This window comes from Acanthochromis polyacanthus, chromosome 11, assembly GCF_021347895.1.
Source record: "Acanthochromis polyacanthus isolate Apoly-LR-REF ecotype Palm Island chromosome 11, KAUST_Apoly_ChrSc, whole genome shotgun sequence".
NCBI classification, from domain to species: domain Eukaryota; kingdom Metazoa; phylum Chordata; class Actinopteri; family Pomacentridae; genus Acanthochromis; species Acanthochromis polyacanthus.
The window spans coordinates 36468852-36490478 of NC_067123.1; the positions used below are offsets into that span (position 1 = coordinate 36468852).

The following is a 21627-nucleotide window of genomic DNA, read 5'->3' on the forward strand; positions in this document are numbered from 1 at the left end:
ATTTAGAGTTTTTCGTGTTTTCAACTAGAAGATCCATCGGTTCATGTCCTGTCCTGGACAGTTATTATTTTCAGTCCCTTTTTTGCGCATTTTAGGTCTTTTTGTGGTCATTTTGCAATTTTTTGTAGTGTTTTTGTCTGTCTCTTGTCATTTTTTGTCTTCATATGATAAATATCTGTCTCACTGAGTCATTTTGTGTAATTTTTTTGTGGTCATGTTGTGTCTTTTTGTGGTTGTTTTGTGTGTCTTTGTTATCGTGTTTTGTTTTTGGTCATTTTCAGACAGTTTTGTGGACATTTTAGGTGTATTTGTGGTCATATTGTGCGTTTCTGTGTAGATTTTGCGACCATTTGTGGTCGTTTTCAGTCTGTTTGTGGTCATTTTTAGGTATTTTGTGGTCGTTTTGTGTGTCTCTCTGGTCATTTTGTATCTTTAAATGATAATTTTGTGTCTCATTGAGTCATTTTGTGTTTTTCTGTGGTCATTTGTGGTATTTTATAACACATAACAAATTGTATGTGTCTGAGAAATCACTTTCAACTAAGTTACTCATTACAAAAACACCTCTCAAGGAAGTGTGTTAATTCCAGATCACATGACCTGCTCCACATGATGTCATTTCCTCCTGAAGAAAAGACTGGAAAGACTCCAAGACTTTGTGAGTTATTTCATATAAACTAGTGTGTGAGTCAAGTGTGGATTTATGGCATGTCAACAGTACAATATCTTTATAAATAATTTTCAATATTACCCAATTGTATGTATAATATTTAGAAGAATTTTTCTCTAAAATGTCATGTGGTGTTTGGTTATAGGAGGCCATGTTGATTTTAGGCCTGAAAACAGCAAAAATGTCAACTATGATACAAAAAGTCCCATAATTACATATTGACCCTTTTGTTGATGGTACAAAGAGCAAATCCTGAACATATGCAGTAATGAGGCTTTTCAATGACACACTTTATTAAATGTTTAACAGAAAAATCATGAAAATAGTGTGTAAATTGTTCTTTGTGTTTCTTCTGGTAATGATTTTGCTTTTGTCCAGCTTCTGTTCAGCGGCAGCTCAGATTCAGTGTTGAGTCGTCGAGGTCGTGACCACGCTTCAACACATTTTGCTCCTTTTTCTGCGTTCAAAGTGTCGTGCTGCTTTCAGGTTGAAGGTCACGTTCAGTCTGCCAGAAACAGCTGGAAGCGATTCAGCGTCTCACCGGCAGACACTCGAGTCGATGCTTCTTCTAGCAGGACTTCACACATTTACCAAAAACCACTGAGTATGTCTGTCATACACTCACACAGCTTATTGGCCCCTTATAGGTCTTAATTATAGGGTTCAGCAGCATCCTCATTTGCTCCACACGGCACTCGGAGACCAAGCAGTGTGGTTCTGGGACGTTAACCTGCAAAGTTTGAAAGTAGATTTAGTGTTGGTGTCATTTTTAAAGCAATATGTCGAAAATATAACTTATTGCAGAGTCTCAGATGTGTCATTTTCTGTAGTTTTCTGTGACAAACATTTCTGTATTTAATGACTGATGATGTGTTAGCTTCGGCTTCAAGGTGTCAACCAGTTATTAAAGAAAATCAAGTTGAGTGTTTGTTTAAGCAATAATTAAACAAAAATTGTCCAGAATCTCAAATGTGTTTTTTATTCTATAGTTTTGTATGATAGCCATTGTGTATTTATTAACAGCTGATATGTTAGCTTGGGATAAAGTTGGGCTCATTCACTATTTTCGAACATTTTATACACTAAACAGTCAACTAGCTACTGACTAGAATAACTGTCAGGAGTTTTAATAATGAAGATGTTAAGAAGGTTAATTTTAATAACCTTTAAATGTGTTCTTCTGTGTGCTGATTACAACAAATGAGCTCAATATAAACTAAAAGAACAGAGGTCCTATTCAACACCAGGGCCACAAGGTGGAGGTGCAGGACCTGCTTCTGAAGTTTCTGTAATTTTCTAGTAAATTAATCCAAATATTTTGTGTAGATTTGAAACTGAATAGAGCCTCTCTTATTGCTCATTTTGCACAGTTGATAATCGAGTCTTGTACACTCTCCATCACCCCCAGGAACAGGGACTGTGGCAAAAAATCAGCTCTGGCATTTTTGGCCCAGACCGGCCCACAACATTATCTGTTGACTGAATCAAGCACTAATTTTTGAATGACAAAAAACTGACAGAGGTCGGATTTTCAGAACAAAAATTCAAAAACATCCCTCGAGACCTATACAAACTTTTTGACAAGTTGGGAAAAAAAACAATTGCAATCCAGTGGAGCAGGGGTATTCAAATAAAATTCAAACTGGTCCAGTCTGAGAAAATGTATGAAAGCAAATGTCTGGAACATCATAATTCTCCAGCCACGTGTAGAACCTACTCATCATGGCGTCCATGTCCAGAGCAGTGATGACATCGTACTGCTTAAAGCCATCTTCACCAACTTCAATCTGATCTTGGGGCTTGAAGAATTCATCCTGAAGGACCATGCAGCAGTTAGGCAGGTTCTTGATGAGGCGGTTGGTGAGGGTGGTTTTCCCTCCATTGGTGACGCTGTCGATGCCGATGATGTATTTCATGTTCTTGGATCGGTCAAAGCTCGGAAAAAGGGTCAAAAACGTCAACAAAAACTGGGTCGGGAGTGATCGGACGTTCAAGAAACCTGAAAAACAGAAGGTTGCAGCAGGAAACGTCAACTACTGGAGTCCTCCATGGCACTTGAGTTTAGTGAGTAAGATAAGAGCAGAGAGGGAGCTGCCACTCAGATGCTGTTCTTCCACCGAGAGAGGACCTCTTTCTGCTGTCGTTGCTACACATACTGCCCTAGTTGAGGTTTTAGGTGGAATATTCCTTTTAACCAGCCCCTCAGGTCTCTTTGAGGATCTTGGATGGAATACTCGGTTAAACCAACATTTTAGGTGCATGTCCAGGGATTTTTGGTGGAATGTTCCTTTAAGGTGGATGTGTGAGGACCTTGTAGGTGAAACCAACCTTTTAGGTCAACGTGCAAGGATTTAAGGTGGAATATTCCTTTAAACCAACCTAAATTTCATGTTTTGATCATTATCAAGTGAGAAACCTCAATCCAGACTCCTCATAATGACATTTGAGATTTATGCTGCTGTTATTTGTTTAGTCCAGACTAAATGACAGAAATCCACAACTGTAATTTTAGTTCAGGCCTCATTTATTAAATGTCAAAACAATCTATGTGATTCTAAAAACTCAACAGCTTTACAAACTCTAAGATTAAACTCTCCACAAGGATCCAAAAGAAGTTGGACTTCTACATGAGAGCTTTAATTATTCTTCATCTACTTCCTGAAAGGTTTGGTCAATAAAAAAGACAAAAACTAATATTTTCAGCTGAACTAAAGACAGACTTTGATTTTTCTTCTCACATGTTCTGTTGTTGTAAACTTACTCTTTTAAATAAATATCTGACTAACTTTGTCCTGTTTTTGCTCCTCAGAGACCCTAGACAGCCGGTCATAATGTTTTTTGAGCAACACACCATACTATGACGTTTTTACAGTGAAGGTTCTACTATGGAACCCGTCTGACATGTTCAGGCGTTCTATGTGTGAAAACTCAGAGATTTCAGGGATCAGAAAGTGGTTTTCAACTTTCTCTGTTAACTTTCTGCTTCAACTTTAAACTAAGTTTCCTTCACTAAGCCAGCGCTCTGGACTTCCAGTAAGCTGTGTTCCTATTGACTGTCCAGGTGGCTGCTTGGTGTGATCAGGAACACCTGAGCAGCTCAGTGTCTTCCTGCTTTATGTCTGCTGTCAAGTATTTCCTCTGCTTCTCTTCACCACTAAACCGGGTTTGGTTCCGTTGCTTTAGTTTGTTCTTTAGGCGTTAGCTTGCAGCTTCCAGCAGTAAAATCCTCTTTAATGTGTTTCTTGGTGTGTTTTAGGGCTTTGTACTGATAGTTGTCTTGGTAAATGTGGTTCTTTAGCCACAGTTAGCACATGGTACTAATGTGTGCAGTGATTAGGGGATTTGGTGCAGCTGAGTTGTGTCTTTATCTTGGCTGTAGTGAGTCTTTAGAGTTTTTTGGTCAGACACATTCTGTATTCTTGTTTGTGAACCAACGTTGGTTGTCCAGAAGGTCAGAGTTCCTGTCCTGATTCTGTTTAAAGAGCTTCTCTGGTAGGCTGCAGGAGACTTTAGCATTTGGGTTGTGCTAGTTTGGTTTTTGTACGGTTTCATTTGGACAACTATCTTGAGGCCCCTCCATGTGGTTTAGTGAGGTTTTCTGGAACAGTTCTACAAAGCAACCTGCAACAGAAGAGACTGAGAGTTTTTAGGAAGTTCTGGAGACCAGACTTTGGAGCAGCAGAAACATTTTGTTAACAGTTTGAGCAGGAGAATGTGAGCTTCAGAGTAGAAACGAGGAAACCTTCTTGACCCGTGTGGTGAGGTCCTGTACCAAGAGTTTGAGCAGGTTGTGAAGAGTCTGTAGTTCTTTGGTCTGAAAGCACCAGAAGAGTCGACTCATTAAAGGAGAAAACAGGAGATATTGTTGGTTCTTCTGTCACTCTGCAGTTTCCTTAGACTGAATATCAAGTTTTAATTTAAATGTTTTTAATTAAAATGTCATTACAATTTACTGATTACAGGTCCGGGGGAACTTGTTGACCATCCCCGCTAGACACCGGCCCACCAGGATAGTGCCAGGTGGCCAGTCCACCCCTGCCCAGGAATATTTGTTTTCAATGCGTTTCTTATTCACCAGACAGCGATATGAAAGAGCCAGAAAGCTGGCTATCACAGAGGCTACTTTGAAAGCTAATATTTATCACACTCTGGGTTTACTGTTGGGAAGCTTGGCCTAAGGCCTTCCTCAAAGGCTGCTCCACAATGCCTGTGTTATAAGACATTTTCATCGTGCACGCAGTCGATTGAGTTTTATTTATGTAGCCGGATATCACACATTTCAATTCTTGCCTCTAGGGTTTTCCACTCTGTACACTCTATTCTTGGACACTGATAAGGAAAAGAATTCCCCCTAAAAAAAAAAACTTTAACAGTGAATAAAAATGGTATAAACCTCAAAAACTAAGGAGGATCTGTACCACAGGACAGACAGGTGAAAAATCCACATTTACAGCAGCGATAAATGTAGCAGAATGTAAAATAGGAAATTCCAGGAAAACAGCAGAGAATTTCTAGAAATGTAGCAGAAAAAAACAGGAAACGACTCCTGTGCAGAATCTTAAACAGTACAGAGACAGTTTTAATTATAGCACATTTCATTATGAGTGAACTCAGTGTGCTTTAGCGGAAGACAAAATATAGAAATATAGACCTAAATATGACTGAACTGGTAATATAGAAAACACAAATAGAGCAAAATGCAATCTATATTACTAAAGTCAACACCTTAACCCTCATGTCGTCCTGCGGGTCAATTTGACCTGTTTTAAAGTTTGAAAATGTGGAAAAATATATATTTTCACAGTGAAACTTCTGATGTCCACATTTGAATTTTTTTGGGAAATTTTTGAACTTTTTTTGTGGAAAAAAAGAAATGTAAAAAAAATTTCTTTAAGAACATTCACAAAAAAATAATCAGCCAAAATCCATTTTGCTGGATTTTGGCTGATTTTTTTTTTTTTTTTTTTTGTGAATGTTCTTAAAGAAAATATTAGAACTTTTATTGATGTATCTGTAATCACTTTAGATATTTTTAAATTTTTTTGGGAAGATTTTTACTCAATTTTTTGGAAAATATTTGCAAGAATTTTCTTGCCAAATTTGTTTTTTCTTTTTTTAAATAAAATTTTTTAAGTTTTTTTGTCAAGCGTTTTTTGATTCAGGCCCGCTCTCAGACCCCAAATACTACAATGTGTTTGTGAAAACAAACCCACTGAACCTCAAAACTCATCGGTGGGTTGGAAAGGCATGTTTTCTTAAGAAATGCCAAAAATGATGCTGCTTATCAGAGTCCACAAACTGCAGAAACGGAAAGTAAGGGGTTTTCCACTTTACAACAGTCCTTCAGTGGGGAAAGTTAACCAAATCACAGCTGAAAATCATGATATTTCTTCAAAACCACTATATTCTACATGTCTCGTTTAAAATACACTGTGTGCTCTAACCAGATTCTGGAAAAACAAACAAATTCTGTACTCTTCAGTGCAGCAGTGAAGCCATTAGTGAGTCATTGTGACCAACAGTCACACAACAAAAATTCAGGGATTTTTTTTTTTTTTTCTGAACTGGACTCAACTTACAGGCCGAGCAGATAGGAGGCAAGTACGGAAACACATGTAAATGCAAATGTGAGTGGTAAAATACCCATAATATGTAAAGTCCCCATCTGTTTCCATTCATGGTAACACCTGTAGACAAAATGTTGTCCATGCGGATTAATTTTTTGTATTTTTTTGTTGTCTTCTTTTCATGATTTATTCCATTATAACACTTTAATACTGAACTGAACAGACATAACTGAATTATTTCTATTTCTAGTCATGGTTGTGCTGTTTCCATAGAGGTGCAGGACTTTATATTGCAGTGAAAAATGAGCCCACAGTGGATAAAAATGTAACCGGAACAAAAGACTTTTCAGAAATTACTGGAGGGTTAACATTCTGAAATAATCATAGTGTAAAAATGCCTTCATTAACTAATGTTAACAGTCCATTTAATGGAGCGTTACTGATGAATTAGAATGATTTGTCACTGGTCGTCTCGTCAGCAGCCTTATTTTATTTTTGGCTTTATGTTATTTCATCCATTCAAAGACTTGTTTGCTGACAGCCGAGTCCAAACAGAGCTGCTTTATCAGTGAAATCGCTTCCAGCCGAGTTATGAGATTTGTCTCTTTGCACACACACTTTTATGGCTGCATTTATCAGTGAAAATGCATTCATGAAAACACAAACTCCCTGCAGTAATACAAAGAGGGCAGACCGAGGGAGAAAATAATACTCAGAGATACATTGGGGCCTCGTCGCTCATTGAAGGCGATAATACAGAATAGAGGTGGGAAGAACATACAGGGAGTAAAAGGAAATTTGAAATATGCACTGCATTGTGTCAAGCTGCCTGCTTGTCTTTGAACATTTCCAGGTAAAACTGGTTTGGACGCTTTCATCACAAAGCTTCTGTTAGCTGACGTCAGAGATAATTTTGGTCAAATTACTTTTAATTGTCTCTCAAACCAGTTTCTCCGGATGTAACAATAAATGGTGACATGGTTTACAGATTCCGTGACACTAATGACGGCAATAGTAATAAGATTTAATCCTGGACACTTTTTAAAATCCACAATGCCAAGTGCTTCACCAGGAAGCAAAACTAAACAGACGAGCCATAAAATCAGCAGATTTTACAAGACATAAAACACAAATTTTCAACAGTTCATTGAAAGTTGAAGAAAATCAGGAGAGACTGTCTGATAAATGTATGTTTTCAGAAGAGACTTAAAAGAGATTACTGACTCATCTGACCTGATTTCCTCGGGCAAATTGTTCCAGAGCCTCGATTGCAAAATATCTGTCTGGACAGAAACAAGACTCCTGCTGAAGGATCTCAAAGTGATGCATATTTGCACTAAAAGGTCAGAGATATAGCCAAGAAGGGCCTCAAAATGAATAGCTTGATCTTAAAATCTATTTTTAAACATACTAATGTCAGTGTAAAGAGGCTAAAACAGGAGTGAGGAAGTCAGTCAATAGATTTTTGGTTCAGGCAGGTAAAAGGCTGTTACAGGAATCCAAGCGTCATGGAATAGAAGCCTATGAAATTGTCTCTGTGTCTTTAAAAGCTGAGAAAGAGATGATAAAAGCATGATCACACAAGCTCTGTGGTGCTCAAAACTTGGATTTCTGTGAAACCAGGCACCACGATTCTTTACAATAAGCCTAGAAATGATCTAAAAGGGAGTCAGCTGGTGTCATGTATTTGTCCTGTGGTTTGATCCAACAGCAAGAATCTCTGGGAACTCTGCAGATCAGGCTCAGACGATCCAACAGGAAGGTACATCTGTGTGTCATCATACAAATGGTTCACAAATCTGTCTGAATCTTTGGCCTTTCATTGTGGGCAGTCTAAGCACACCTGTGCACTAATCATGGCGTCTAATCAGCATCTTGATATGACACACCTGTGGGGTGGGATGGATTCTCTCAGCAAAGGAGAAGTGCTCACTAGCACAGATTTAGACAGATTTGTGAACAATATTTGAAAGAAATTGTGATATTGTGTATGTGGGAAAAAGTTTTAGATCTTTGAGTTCATCTCATAAAAAATGGGAGCAAAAACAAAAGTGCTGCGTTTATATTTTTGTTGAGTGTAGATTATTGAGACATAATAGCAATTTTATTTGAACCTGCAATTTTTGCGTTTCTTTTCCATCGAGATAAAAAGCCCAATAATTATGATATTTTTGCTGTGATCTGAGCCAAATGAACACGTTCCCTTACATATAGAGAATATGATTTATGAGCTGGGGAATTTCTGTTACAAATAATGCTTCATTTGATACAATGTGAGACATTTAACATTTATCAGAAAACTTGGATATTGCGCTTGTCCATATTTTGATTTCGATTATTTCTTCTGCCCTATCTGCTATTGTGAGTGTGTTTATATGCTCACATTATCATTTAGGTCAAAGCACTACTATGCCTACACAATGCCTAACAGCTGTTTCAAGCTCTGATTTTGTTCACAGTTTACTTAGTTGGGACCCCAAAGCTAAGTTCTGTGAAATATCTTGGCTGAATTTTGAGAATTTCATGTTTTGAAAGGGCTTCAGAACTTTTGAACTTTTGAATTTTCACACTGAAAACACACTAGGAAACATTTTTAAGGCTTCAATATCCAGAATTATAACTCCTACCGCCATTGAATTTGGCGAGGAACCGGGCAAAATTGTGTCCAGTGGATCCAAATGATCAAATGGCTCCAACTGAGGACACATTTTTAGTTAGTAGCCCTTGAAAGTGGGGAAAAATGTGTAACGTTGTCAAACAAGGGTGGCATTGGGGCAACAGAAAGTTCCTACAAGTGTGAAAATATATCTATGTATGTGTATGGAACGAGGGATCGGTATTTGCTGCTAAAAATACAGAGAATTAATTGACTCTATGTATTCTGAGCTCTTTTTTTTTTTAATCAGGATGGATAAAGACTGTAACTTTCTGATTACAAAGAGTCAGAGAACATGTCTGACGTGTATTTGGAACACAGGAGTGCCTCTTTGTTGTGCTATCAATGGTAGACAAAGAGCCAGGAGGAAAATTTACTACAGAGTTATGGTTTAATACAAATGTGCATGTGTAAATTTCTTCAGACATGTAAACACTTCATACATTTAAACATGATTAAAAAGAAAATTAGGCTTACATCTGTGTCTGTGTGTCCATTTTCTTCCAGTAGGACTTCAGAAGAAAGAAAAAAGAACACTAGATTTAATGACAAAATCAGGGTTTCCTGCTTCATGTTTGGAAAAAAATAATACTTAAGTTGGAAAAAATTGGACTTCAAGTTATGTTTATTTAAAATTAAGTTCCAAATGGTTCATTTGAAAGAAATAAAAGGATTTAAGTGTATTTAAGCTAAGCCGTTGGCATTGACATTACTTATTAACTTAATTCAGTTGTGTCTTAAGCTGCTCCAACAATTCTCTTTTTTTCAGTGTAGGAAAAAAAAAGAGCATATTGTTGCAAAAGTTGCATCTAAAAAATGGCAAGTGCCTCAGAATACCCTCGCGAGAAGAACAAGTGCCAAGTAGCCCTAGTTTCTATGAGAAAATGAGATCATAAAGGAGTGTCATGATGGCAGTGGAGTACATGTAGGAGGTGGTGTGGAGTGTGCGTGGGCAGCAAAGTGGGGTAAACCTGCATGGAGAGCACTCTGGCTTGTTTTTGTCATTACCAAGCTGAGAGTGGAGCACATTTCCAGGCATGCAGATGGGTTAAGATGACCTGTCAGGTTTAGTCAGTCATAACAATGTAGATGCATTTGTGAAGCAATAGACTGATTTATTATGTTGGCCTTTGTTGGGGTCGTACATGTGAAGATCGAGGCTAATTACTGTTTGCGATCGTGGATACCATAACCTCTATGCATGCTTGAATATTTGCTGTAAATACTGGATTGGATTTAGGCTTAAACAGAGTCTGAGAGAAGGAGGATCAAACGGCTAACCTGGCAATTAACCTGCTCTATGTGTGCATGTAGAGCCACCGCCAAGCTTTCCTCAGCTGGTGGAGGACATTTAACAGATGCCCACTCATTTCTTTGTAGCAGCCCAAGGCCAATTCTTTCTACATCTGAATGCTTCCTTCCTGTGGTGCCTGATCTCTGTCCTGCATTTCATTTCTTACCCTACGTCTGCCTCTGGACACTATTATACTGCAGACTTTGAGTTTCTACTCACCGCTGGACTTCATCCAAATGACTTCTATGAACTTTTCAAAACTTACATCACAGGATTCCTGCAATCCATATCTGCATTTCTCAGTGTACCTTAACAGGGTTTTCTTCCCTCCATCCACCGGAACAGGCTTCTTGGTTTCCTCTGCTGCATAAATCTTCTGCTTCGCCATCCTCCCCGTCCACGCTGACAGTCCACGCCTGTGCCGGTTCTTGCGAGATCTGACTGTGACTCATCCCCCTGCCTATTTGTAGTTTATGGGTTTGGATCCAACAAATCAAGCCAGCCTTTGATACTGTGTTTCTAATCCAAGATGTCCCTTATGAGGCATTTTTCCAAGATGTCATGTGCTTTATCTCTGTGAGCCTCTCTATTCCCAGTGGTCCCCAGCACTGGGTCTGATACAGCATATGTTCTTAAACTAGGACACCGGTCTGCCTTGAAATGCAGTGGAAAGATGTGGGCAGCACGTTACTAGAAATGAAATGTTTCTTAAAAGGCAGCTTTTTTAACTCTCTGGAGATCAGCGTGCACATCAATGTGATCTCAGTTACAGGATGAACTGCGCCCACTGGTTTCACACTGGCAGTATATATGATTGCCAACTGCCATGACTGGGTTAACATATTTGTAGGCCCAGGGCAAACATTTGCAAATGGGCCACTGACCTCCTCCCACCTACCTCTGTTCATTGTTTATGTACCTGTCAGCTCTGAATCCCTAATCAGGGAACATGTTGGGAAATGCACTTATTTACTTTCTTGTTTTAGATTCTGTCTCAATAGTTTCGGTTTCTGGAAGAATCCGACAAACAAGATGCTGATTATTGAGCTTTTATTGATTGATGTGTGCTTATTTCTTAACCTTTGGTCCGGGTCAGATTAGCTTTTTGATTGTTTCCATTCTTTATGCTAAGCTAACCAGCAGCTGGCTCGAGCTGCATGTTTATCACACCAACATGAGCGATATCAGTCCATCTAAGTTAAACGTGGAGCTGCTACATTAAATACAGAGCAGGCAGCAGAATGAGACCACCATCCACCCAGAGACCCAGAAACTAATCGGTATTCTTGCAGAGGGATAACGCTACCTGTTCTCAGGACAGTAACACTTCTGTTACTTCTAAGGAAACGTATCACAATGTGTCAGTATTTCTCAAATGCAGTCATCTTTTAAAGAGCTCAGGGAGACAACTTGACAAGAATAGCAGGTTTCTCTTCACCTGGCATGCCATGTTGTGAAAAACTGCTTTAAAGAGCCTGTCAAGATTTTCATTGAAAAGAATAGGATGGATACGGCTGCCAGCAAGCTAACAAGCTGCAGATGCTTGTTGCCTGCAGAGCCCCATCTCAGTGAAACTGGGCATGATAATAAGCTGTTTTTCAGACTGACAAAGACAACGCAGATGGTTTTTGGTTTTATGTCACAAACTGCTTGCTCATTGTGATCAAACAACACATGTAAAGGACGCTTTGTCTTAACATGAAAGTAGCATAACTATAATAACAGAACATCACAGATTTAAAAAAAAAAAGCTGTAATACAGAGGAAGGAGCCTATATCCTTTGTTTTGATTTTAATCAGATCAGCTATATTGATCTAGTATAAAAACACATACAAGGAATATGTTGTAGATTCTCATTTGCCTCCAACAGACCAAAATCATAGGAAGATTTGCTGTAAATGCTGACAGATAAACAGGCAGAACTCAGTTTTAACATATGCATCGTCACAGCTAAGACCTGGACAACAAACTATCTGTAGGTCATGTTCTTATTATGGATTCACATACAGGGTTACAGAACAAGTTATGCAAGAGTCCATTTTAGCGTAAAGAATGCTGTAATAACTGTTCAAGGCTGGATTATGAACAAGGCAAAGCAGGCAACTGCAGTTCATTAGCCCCAAGATGATCGTACTATTTAGTAATTACCATGTGGTAATTTGATAAATTATAAATAAATCTAGTTAGGAAATATGCCACCTCTAAAATATGTTTATAAAATAAATGGTAGGAAAGCTGTGTCATGTTGAGCACCCCGCGTCAAAACTTAGATTTTTGAGCATTTTTGTCTTTCCGTTGAAGGTTTAAAGTGGGGAGAGACTGGGATATTGGAAAGAAAGCAACATGCACTAAAAGTTGAACCAAGAACTTACTAACTGAATGCATTTGTACCCATGTTAGATTTGATCCAGACCAGTCTGTCTCACTACATGGTAACTGTGGGTTTAAATCTGCTATTGGGTGCTTATATTAGGTGGCTTTGTCCTTCACTTCCACTTCCACTGTCTTGCCAAAGGTTTAGCACATATAGTAAGGCGGCTCTGCTTGTTATTTTCAGTTAATTAGCCATTTTAATGATGGCACTACTTCCCTCCATTTGAATATTCACCACAATGCAATTTTGCAGGGGCACCGTTGCTGCATCCTGGGCTTAGCACCGCCCAATATGAATGTGATTAGTTAAAAGAAATACAAGCAAACAAGATATCCCATCTCAGCCCACCCACTGTGTTTACTGGTTCTATTATTATCTCACACTGATGTAATTTAGGTTCTGTGTTGTTTTCTGTAGTGTTCTGTTGTATTTTTTTACGATGTGGGAACCTGCCATGGAAAACAGATGCAAATTAGCTGCTAGCTAACTCCAGTGTGTATACTTTTAATTGTGAACCATCACTACAAATAAACAAAATAAATATAACAAAACTAAATCCTCTATGCTGATTATAGGACTTTGACAGTAGTTATATTTATATATGTACATACTTCACTGTTAAAAAGTTTGGTGTCACTTAGAATTGTCCTTATTTATGAAAGAAAAGCAGTTGATGAAGAGAATAATTCGGGAATACATTGTATTGTTAATGTGGTAAATGAATATTCTAGCTGTAACAGCAGATTTTTTATTGAATATTTACATAGGGGTACAGAGGCCCATTTCCAGCAACCATCATATGTTCTAAAGGTACATTGTGTTAACTAATTGTGTTGAAAGGCTAATTGATGATTAGAAAACTCTTGTGCAATCACATGAATAAAAGTGTGGAGTGCCTACATACCATATATGGCATAAAATCATGCTAAATTGTATAATGTCTATTGCACTACAAACAGTTATGAGGTTGAATTTCATTTATTTTACTTTTTTTACACGTTTCATGACTGATTTAAGGGTTTCTCTTTACAATCCAATTTTCAGAAGGCGACTGGATGGGGGGGAAAAAATCCGTGGGCATTCCACAGCCTATGGTGGCACAGCGTCTGAAGCCGTGATAAAAATGTCTACAAGTACATTTTAGACGCTTCAGCCTCTCGCCACATTTAACATTTTCCCTCTTTGACAACCTTCACACGCCTAAACAGTTAGGTTATTCGGGATGTGGCGGTTACAGAGGAGAAAAACAATGGCCTAGCGGGCTCTCGTATGGAAAAGCAGGCAGGGCACAGCGGGGCTACAGTGACATTTTCCCACATGCAAAATCATGCAAAAGGTAAATACTGAGGCGGAGGGATACAAACACTATTGCAGAACATGGCCGTCACCTCCGTCATGTCCTCTCTCGCGGGCCCGCCCACTCTGGCGACACCGCCTTGTGATTAGATGAGAAGTTCGCACGTCGGCTTCTGATTGGATCCCCGCGGGTCACTCACGGATAATGTTAATGACGTCGAATCGTACACTGGGTACGCTGTGGTCGCCTGGGTGGACAGTATAGTTACATCACATTAAATGGAATAAAATGCGCGGATTCATGTAAATAGGGACGTCGCTTCAGCGCAATTAATTAACAGTTCCTAATTAAACGCGGCTCGCCTCCGGAGCGGGTGGTGACAGGCCTATTTTCGGCGTTTAACGGCAATATTTCAGGGTAAGTGGAGTGATACATTTCCTTCCTGCGTCTTTTTTCCTCGCACGGGTGCAGACCTGCTCGCTTTAATCATTTAATAATCGCAACTAACCAGCAACGCCGTGTGGTTTGTTGTTTCACGGACACGCATCCGTTGTTTGAGCACAAAATGTCCGTAATATGTTTGAAAGTAGTGCGTACTCCAGCTCCACCAGTTACATGGGGAGAGTGAGGAAGGTAAATGGCTGTCGTCGGGACTCGTAACTAGAAAATTGTGAAATGGCCTGTGTAGAGTAACGTTAGCTCGCCCTTTGCTTCGTAAATCAGCCCCGGTTATGGTGTCCTAACGGTACATTTGGTTCGGTAACACCAGGACACACGAACCTGACAGCGGTCTCAGCCTCCAAACATGTCAGATTAGATCCAGCAGGGTACCTGTCTGCCGTTCAGCGGGCCTGTTCAGTCTCCAGACTCCCATCTGTCATCATGGTTGGAAGATAGAGATCCTAGTTTATTATCAAGAAAATGTCATTTAACCTCACGTGGACCCCACATACCAGATCTAACGTGGTCATTAGTTTAATGACATTAAGGAGAAAACACAGCAGAGACTTGTTGTTCAAAGCTGTTCTGCATTTTTTTCCCCAGCTCTTGAAGGTTTCACAAGAGCCTGAGGAAAAATGATCACATTTTTCTGCACTGCCTCTCATTGTATTGTGTGAAGAGATTTGATTTTTTTAACCAAAGGCACACACATGTTTAGATTTACAAAGCTGTGATGCTGACTGTATTCTCAAATTGCACCTTAAGAGTGAACCTCAGTCAAATTAGGGCACCGATCATAGTTTAGCAGGGGGCTGTATGTGTTCAGTGGCAGCCGTGATTTTCTCTGCCCTCCTGGGGAAGATGCCATAAGCTGCTGGCCTAGAAGTAGGCCAGTTTGACAGGGTGATCCACCACTGTGAGGCGACCTGCAGATGGATTCATATCAACATCTGTAGGTAGTGCAGCCCCAGAGATCAGTAGCATAGATTGCCGCGTATTTCACAAAATAACCTTCCCCTACCACCTGCTTGTTTACTGTAATGTTTAATATGTGCTTTGGATCGAGCACAAAATCGTTGTTTTAAAGGTTTCAGAATGTCACCGTATTGTTGGATTGCAAAAGCTCCCAAGTCCTGTGTCTGTGCTGGCCTCACAGCAGGATCAACACGCCGGCTGGCCAAAAAACCTTCCTGTCATCAAGGAAGGTATTTATTAAAATGCTTAAATAACATTTATATCGAACCTTGCCGTCTCTGTGGTAGGATTTGAGCTGACAAAGCTGTGAGAGGTTGCCAAGACGAACAGAATTAAACAGTTTCTCAGCATTCTGGTCTTGGATTGTAAGCGTCATTTGGACTGTGAGAATTTAAACTTTCATCTGTTGTGTCAGTTAAAGCCAAGCAAGATTACCCAAACAATGAAAAAAGGAATGATATTTGATGTTTGTACTCATATTTGTATTATAGCATCAGGCAGATCTGGCGTATAATAAAGATGTCGACTCATTTCATAACTAATGTCATAGAATATATAGAAAAGTATAGATTCAGAGCATACACTAAATACACTGGGAGCATTTTTCATTCCAATTTCCATTCTTCTATGTCAGCTGAAATATTTCCAGCCTGTGCTTTGAGATATATGTTTTATTAGCAGCCTTCAGCAATATATTTAACGTCTCTATTTAAAATGACATTTTTACTGCATGGGAAATTGTTTGAAATGTTAACAGTCTTGGCGATTGGTTGGATATGTTGGTAGAAGTGGCAGCTTTATTTGAAGTGTGTAATCCTGAAACGATTAGTTGATTTAATGAAGATTGGCAAAGCATTTTGTCAGACGTTTTCCAAGCAATATGACAAATCCCTTAATTAGGCTCCCCAGATATGATGAGTTGTTTCCTTCCTTGGTAGTATGTGATGGTAAAGTGAATATCTTTTTGGATTTGAGTTAAAAATACTCAATGTATTTAATGGTACAGCTTTATTAGCATGCAATGCTAATAGGAAACATGAGTATATTCACCTGTATGTCATCACCACAGTGTGTAGCTTTATATTGTCAAGTATCGGGCTAGTTTAAAGTCACAGGACTCTGGGGTTGCAAATCAACACCGTCCCCCTCTTGGCAAGTTGAGATTGAGCTTCAATGACTCTTATACGTCCTAAACTTTTGTCTGAAAGCTGTGGATGGTCACAATCCACTGCAAGTCATGTTTGAGGCCCTGACCATTTATCTTGGGGCTTTGGCACATTTCATTGGCCAGTGCATAATCCGCTAAAGGTCACCGCCACTAATTGCACTACTCCAAACAGACAGATGCCTACCCTGAGCTTGATTGTGCTCCCCTTCATCAGAAGAATGTTCGAGCGTTGTGTAACCATCACTTGGAGGATTCGAGTAACATATGCGTGGCTCACTTTTTTTTAACCACAGCAACCTTCCTTCTTAAGATAATGAGGCAAACCTGGTCCAGCCAAGAGTCAGTCATTCATCACCGTTGTGCTCTTTTATCTCGTGTCCCCAATGCATTGCTTAGATTGCCCATGCTGCCTCTTCGGCGTCCCGTATGTCACTGTGTGAGTTTGGTTTGGCTGCGTGCAAGACTCAGTTTTAGCCATGCAGCGACCTCGTTATCTGGCATCCAATCAGTCCTGCGGCCAGCTCCTTAATTGAGCCATCAGCGCCTTAAGGGGGGAAGAGGAGAGATGAACGTGTCAATTACAGTAATGAGGGGGCAGCCCATGCAGAGGGCAGTCGGGGAGAGCAAGGCCAGAACAGAAGCCTCGCGGTGTAAGCCCAATTCTGGTCAATTCACAACTAATCAAAGATAATATTGTAGCCTGACAGTGGCAAAGTTAGTCGAGTCAGTAGGGAAGAGCATTTTTAAATAATTTTTCCCTCTGGCAGTGGATATCTCTACATGTCGTGTTGCGGTAATTGTTTAGAGTTGGTGCCTCAGAGTTGCAGCCATTGAATGATTCGATGAAGCTCAGCAGTGCTGTGAATGCAGATTTAATGTATGAAAAGCTCCAGCTAAGACACAGCTCAAACCACAGAATACATTTATAACTATAATCTTCGGAGTACTGTGTTAATGTAGAGGGGTTTATTTGATTAATTGCTAGGTTGTGAATGCCATTCTTTAATGTAATGTTGCTTCATAATAGATACCAGTTCAATCAGTATGCTTTATTGGTATAAATATAATGTTAACAATAGGGGCCAAACAACCAAAATAATGCAATATGTTCATTGGAATAAGAAATGTAATGAAATGATAAAAAGGAACAACAGCATGGCGAAAGCAACCACTGCATCATTAGACTGGTTTTTCAAACTGTATTGTTTTTTGACCATTGCTGTAATTTTAGATTGTTTCCTGGCTATGTGAGGCAAGTACTTCTGCATAAATCCTGATAGCATTTTTAAAATCTAAACTTCTTTGACTGTCAATAATGATGAATGTTATCCAATAAACTGGCCAGTAGCTCCTCTGAAGCAGAATTCCCTGTCGATGTTCTAATATGTACAGGCTTCGCATAGCATCCGTAGCAGCACCTGAAAAGATTTGCAGTAGTTGGTTTGAGCTACACACGTGGACAAAATTGTTGGTACCCTCATTAAAGAAGGAAAAACCCACAATTCTCACTGAAATCATTGAAACTCACAAAAGTAACAATAAATAAAAATTTATTGAAAAATTAAATAATCAAAAACAGCCATTACTTTTGAATTGTTGATTAACATAATATTAAAAAAACAAACTAATGAAACAGGCCTGGACAAAAATGATGGTACCTCTATAAAGATTGAAAACTATTTGACCAGAGTGACATGATTAACTCAGGTGTGTCATTTAATTGACATCACAGGTGTTTCCAAACTCATAATCAGTCAGTCTGCCCTATTTAAAGGGAGACAAGTAGTAACCCTGCTGTTTGGTGAAAAGGTGTGTACCACACTGAACATGGACAACAGAAAGCGAAGGAGAGATTGTCCCAGGACATCCAAAAAAAATTATAGACAAACATCTTAAAGGTAAAGGCTATAAGACCATCTCTAAACAGCTTGAAGTTCCTGTGACAACAGTGGCTCATATTATTCAGAAGTTCAAGACCCACGGACAGTAGCCAACCTCCCTGGACGTGGCCGCAAGAGGAAAATTGATGACAAATTGAAGAGACGGATCGTTGGAATTGTATCCAAAGAGCCCAGAGCAACCTCCAAAGAAATTAAAGGTGAACTCCAAGGCCAAGGTACATCAGTGTCAGATCGCACCATTCGTCGTCGTTTGAGCCAAAGTGGACTTCATGGGAGAACGACCAAGGAGGACACCACTGCTTCGAAAAAAACTCATAAAAAAGCGAGACTGGAATTTGCAAAAATGCATGTGACAAGCCACAAAGCTTGTCTGGGAGAATGTCCTTTGGACAGATGAGACAAACTGGAGGCTTTTTGGTAAGGCACATCAACTCTATGTTCATAGACTCAAAAACCAAGCATACGAAGAAAAGAACCTGTCCCTACGGTGAAACATGGAGGAGGCTCAGTAATGTTTTTGGGCTGCTTTGCCTGCAATGTGGCACAGGGTGTCTTGAAAGTGTGCAAGGTACGTGAAATCTGAAGACTATCAAGGCATTCTGGAGAGAAATGTGCTGCCTAGTGTCAGAAAGCTTGTCTCAGTCGCAGGTCATGGGTCTTCCAACAGGACAACATCCAAAACACACAGCCAAAAACACCCAAGAATGGCTGAGAGAAAAGCGTTGGACTATTCTAAAGTGGCCTTCTATGAGCCCAGATCTGAATCCCATTGAACATATGTGGAAGGAGCTGAAACATGCCATTTGGAGAAGACACCCATCAAACCTGAGACAACTGGAGCTGTTTGCTCATGAGGAGTGGGCCAAAATACCTGTTGACAGCTGCAGAACGCTCATTGACAAATACAGAAATCGTTTAATTGCAGTGATTGCCTCAAAAGGTTGTGCAACAAATATTAAGTTATGGGTACCATCATTTTTGTCCAGCCCTATTTCATTAGTTTGTTTTTTTAAATAATTATGTTAATCAACAATTCAAAAGTGATGGCTGATTTTGATTATTTAATTTTCAATAAATTTTTATTTATTGTACTTTTGTGAGTTTCAAGTGATTCAGTGAGAATGTGGGTTTTCCTTCTTTAACTGAGGGGTACCAACAATTTTGTCCACGTGTGTAATTTGCAGCCATGTGTGTGCTGAAACATTAGTCGACTAAAGCACCCATATTAGGCACATTTACAGGTTTGTGGCTTAATTTTTGGGGTCGACGAGAATAATGTTAACCTGCTTTAATGTCAAGAAGTAGCATTCAGATTGTGCAATGGTGGACTGCGACGAAGCTGCTCATTCTTTGTTTAGTGGCCAAACCAGGCTAAGCTAATGTGTGACGAAATAAGTAACGAAGAAGAAAAGCCTGAACTTCAATACGGTGTTTCAGGCAGTTGAGGAGCAACGAGAATATCTCACTTTGGTGTGGACTTTGGGCGTTGTGAGTTTGCAGAACTGTTTACATGCACATAAAAGTGAAGGGAAAAAGCGAAACACGGGCTCTTTAATCCATCAAGTAAGTGCTAAATATTCCTCCCAGTTTCACAAATGTGGAGATTTATGGATTATCTCAGCGTTTTTAAAACTGAACAAAGCTTTTGAAGGTGTCACATGGGGCTCTGAGGAATTCTGTGTTGCATTCCTCACTCTTATCACACAATATATAGAGTTAAATGTGTGGTTAATAAAATGTCAATAAAATTGGTGGAAAAATTCCAACGTTTAGTCTCGAAAGTCCTAAACACAACGTCGTTTAACTTACTAGTCTCACAGTGGATCTTCTCACCACATTTTTTAAACACTGACTAAAGTGATCAGTTTAGTCAACTTTACTTTATCTGTGCTGGCAGCCTTTTCTGCAATAACACACTATCTATGAGAGGCTGACTTCACAGGAACTGCCACACTTCCCAGGCAGCATTGCAACATCTTAACTCTAAATGTTGTGACTGAGAGTATGTGGAAACTGGGGGTACTGTTTCTGATGCCTCAACTCAAGTCATAATCAAAACACCAGAGTGAAGACTAAACTCTATTTCCGCCGCTTAAGTAGAAGCCACTAGAACCACTTTGATGTGGAGTTAAATGAGTGCAGTCATGCTTTGGTGCTACAACTGGGTTCATGGCCTGCTGTGGCCTCAGACTGAATGTATAGCGTAGTGTAAACATGCATTACAGCCAACACCTGATCCCCTCAGTGAGATTAGTATGGTACAGCGTATCACATCTGTTCATCTCCAGAGAAAATTGGCTTGCTAGCAGACAGAAAAGTCGAAATGGATAAAAGCCGGCTCCAGCCAGGCCAGGTGGAAATGGCACAAATGCAAACTTGACCGAACAAAGCGAAAAGCAGTCTAATCATTTACAAGATCACAGTCGTGTGTGAATTCACATGTGCAGCCTGAGCCACCATTAGAGCGAGCCTCATACGCTGGAGTTTTAACATCTTCTGATTAATTCTCAAGCTGGACATGTGTTGAAATGTGGTTTGTGGAGGCCCATGTGCACTCCAGTGGCGTTTTCATTCTTTCCGTCTGGCCTAACAACAATCCCACAGGAAAGCACGGACGTGGAGGGTTAAGACTGGAGGGAAAACTTAACACAATTGCCACAGGGCTGAGCTCGCATGTAGTAAAGAGAATGGGGGTTTTAGGTGAAGTATTTAGAAATGTAGGTTGGAAATGGCAGTAGTCAAAGAGTTAAAGATGTTTTCACTTCAGTAATGAGATGAGGATAGTTTGTAGCCAGCTTATTCTCATTATTACAGTGTGGTTGCCTTCATTTGTGACAAAAAGATTCTGAAAAAAATTGAATTACAGCACCTGAATCAATACCTATATGATCATTTTGGGATAGTTTCTGCTTGGATCGGGTTTAAATTTTATTTCATAAAATATAGATATTATATATAAAAATGCATGTGAAATTTTAGCTTGTATATCAACCATTTGGCAACATAAATTAAAAAAAAAGGCCCATCTGTATGCGTTCAGCACATCAAAATTGAGGCTTTATTTGAACACAATATCTCAGGAACTATTAAAGATAATAGCCTGGAATTTCACAGTAATTTCTCATAGCATTAATTCAGAATCTGCCAATTTTGTACAAGTACAGTTAAAATGTGTAAAAAAAAAAAAAATTAAATTCCCATATTTGAGCACACAACAACAAAAAAATTATAATGCAACTACCAACTGGATATTTCCTGAACAATATATAGTTGGATTCCACAA

The 21627-nt window shown here is 39.4% G+C and overlaps 1 protein-coding gene across 6 annotated transcripts in view; it reads left to right on the forward strand.

Moving 5' to 3' along the window:
* The first annotated feature begins 14062 nt into the window (after positions 1–14062).
* LOC110960107 (myocyte-specific enhancer factor 2D homolog) overlaps positions 14063–21627 on the forward strand; it is a 40143-nt gene continuing 32578 nt past the window's right edge. For all 6 annotated transcript variants that reach the window (XM_022207192.2, XM_022207194.2, XM_051955695.1 and 3 more), the window contains exon 1: positions 14063–14276. The gene's annotated coding sequence lies outside the window, so the exon portion shown is untranslated. The remainder of the gene's footprint in view (positions 14277–21627) is intronic.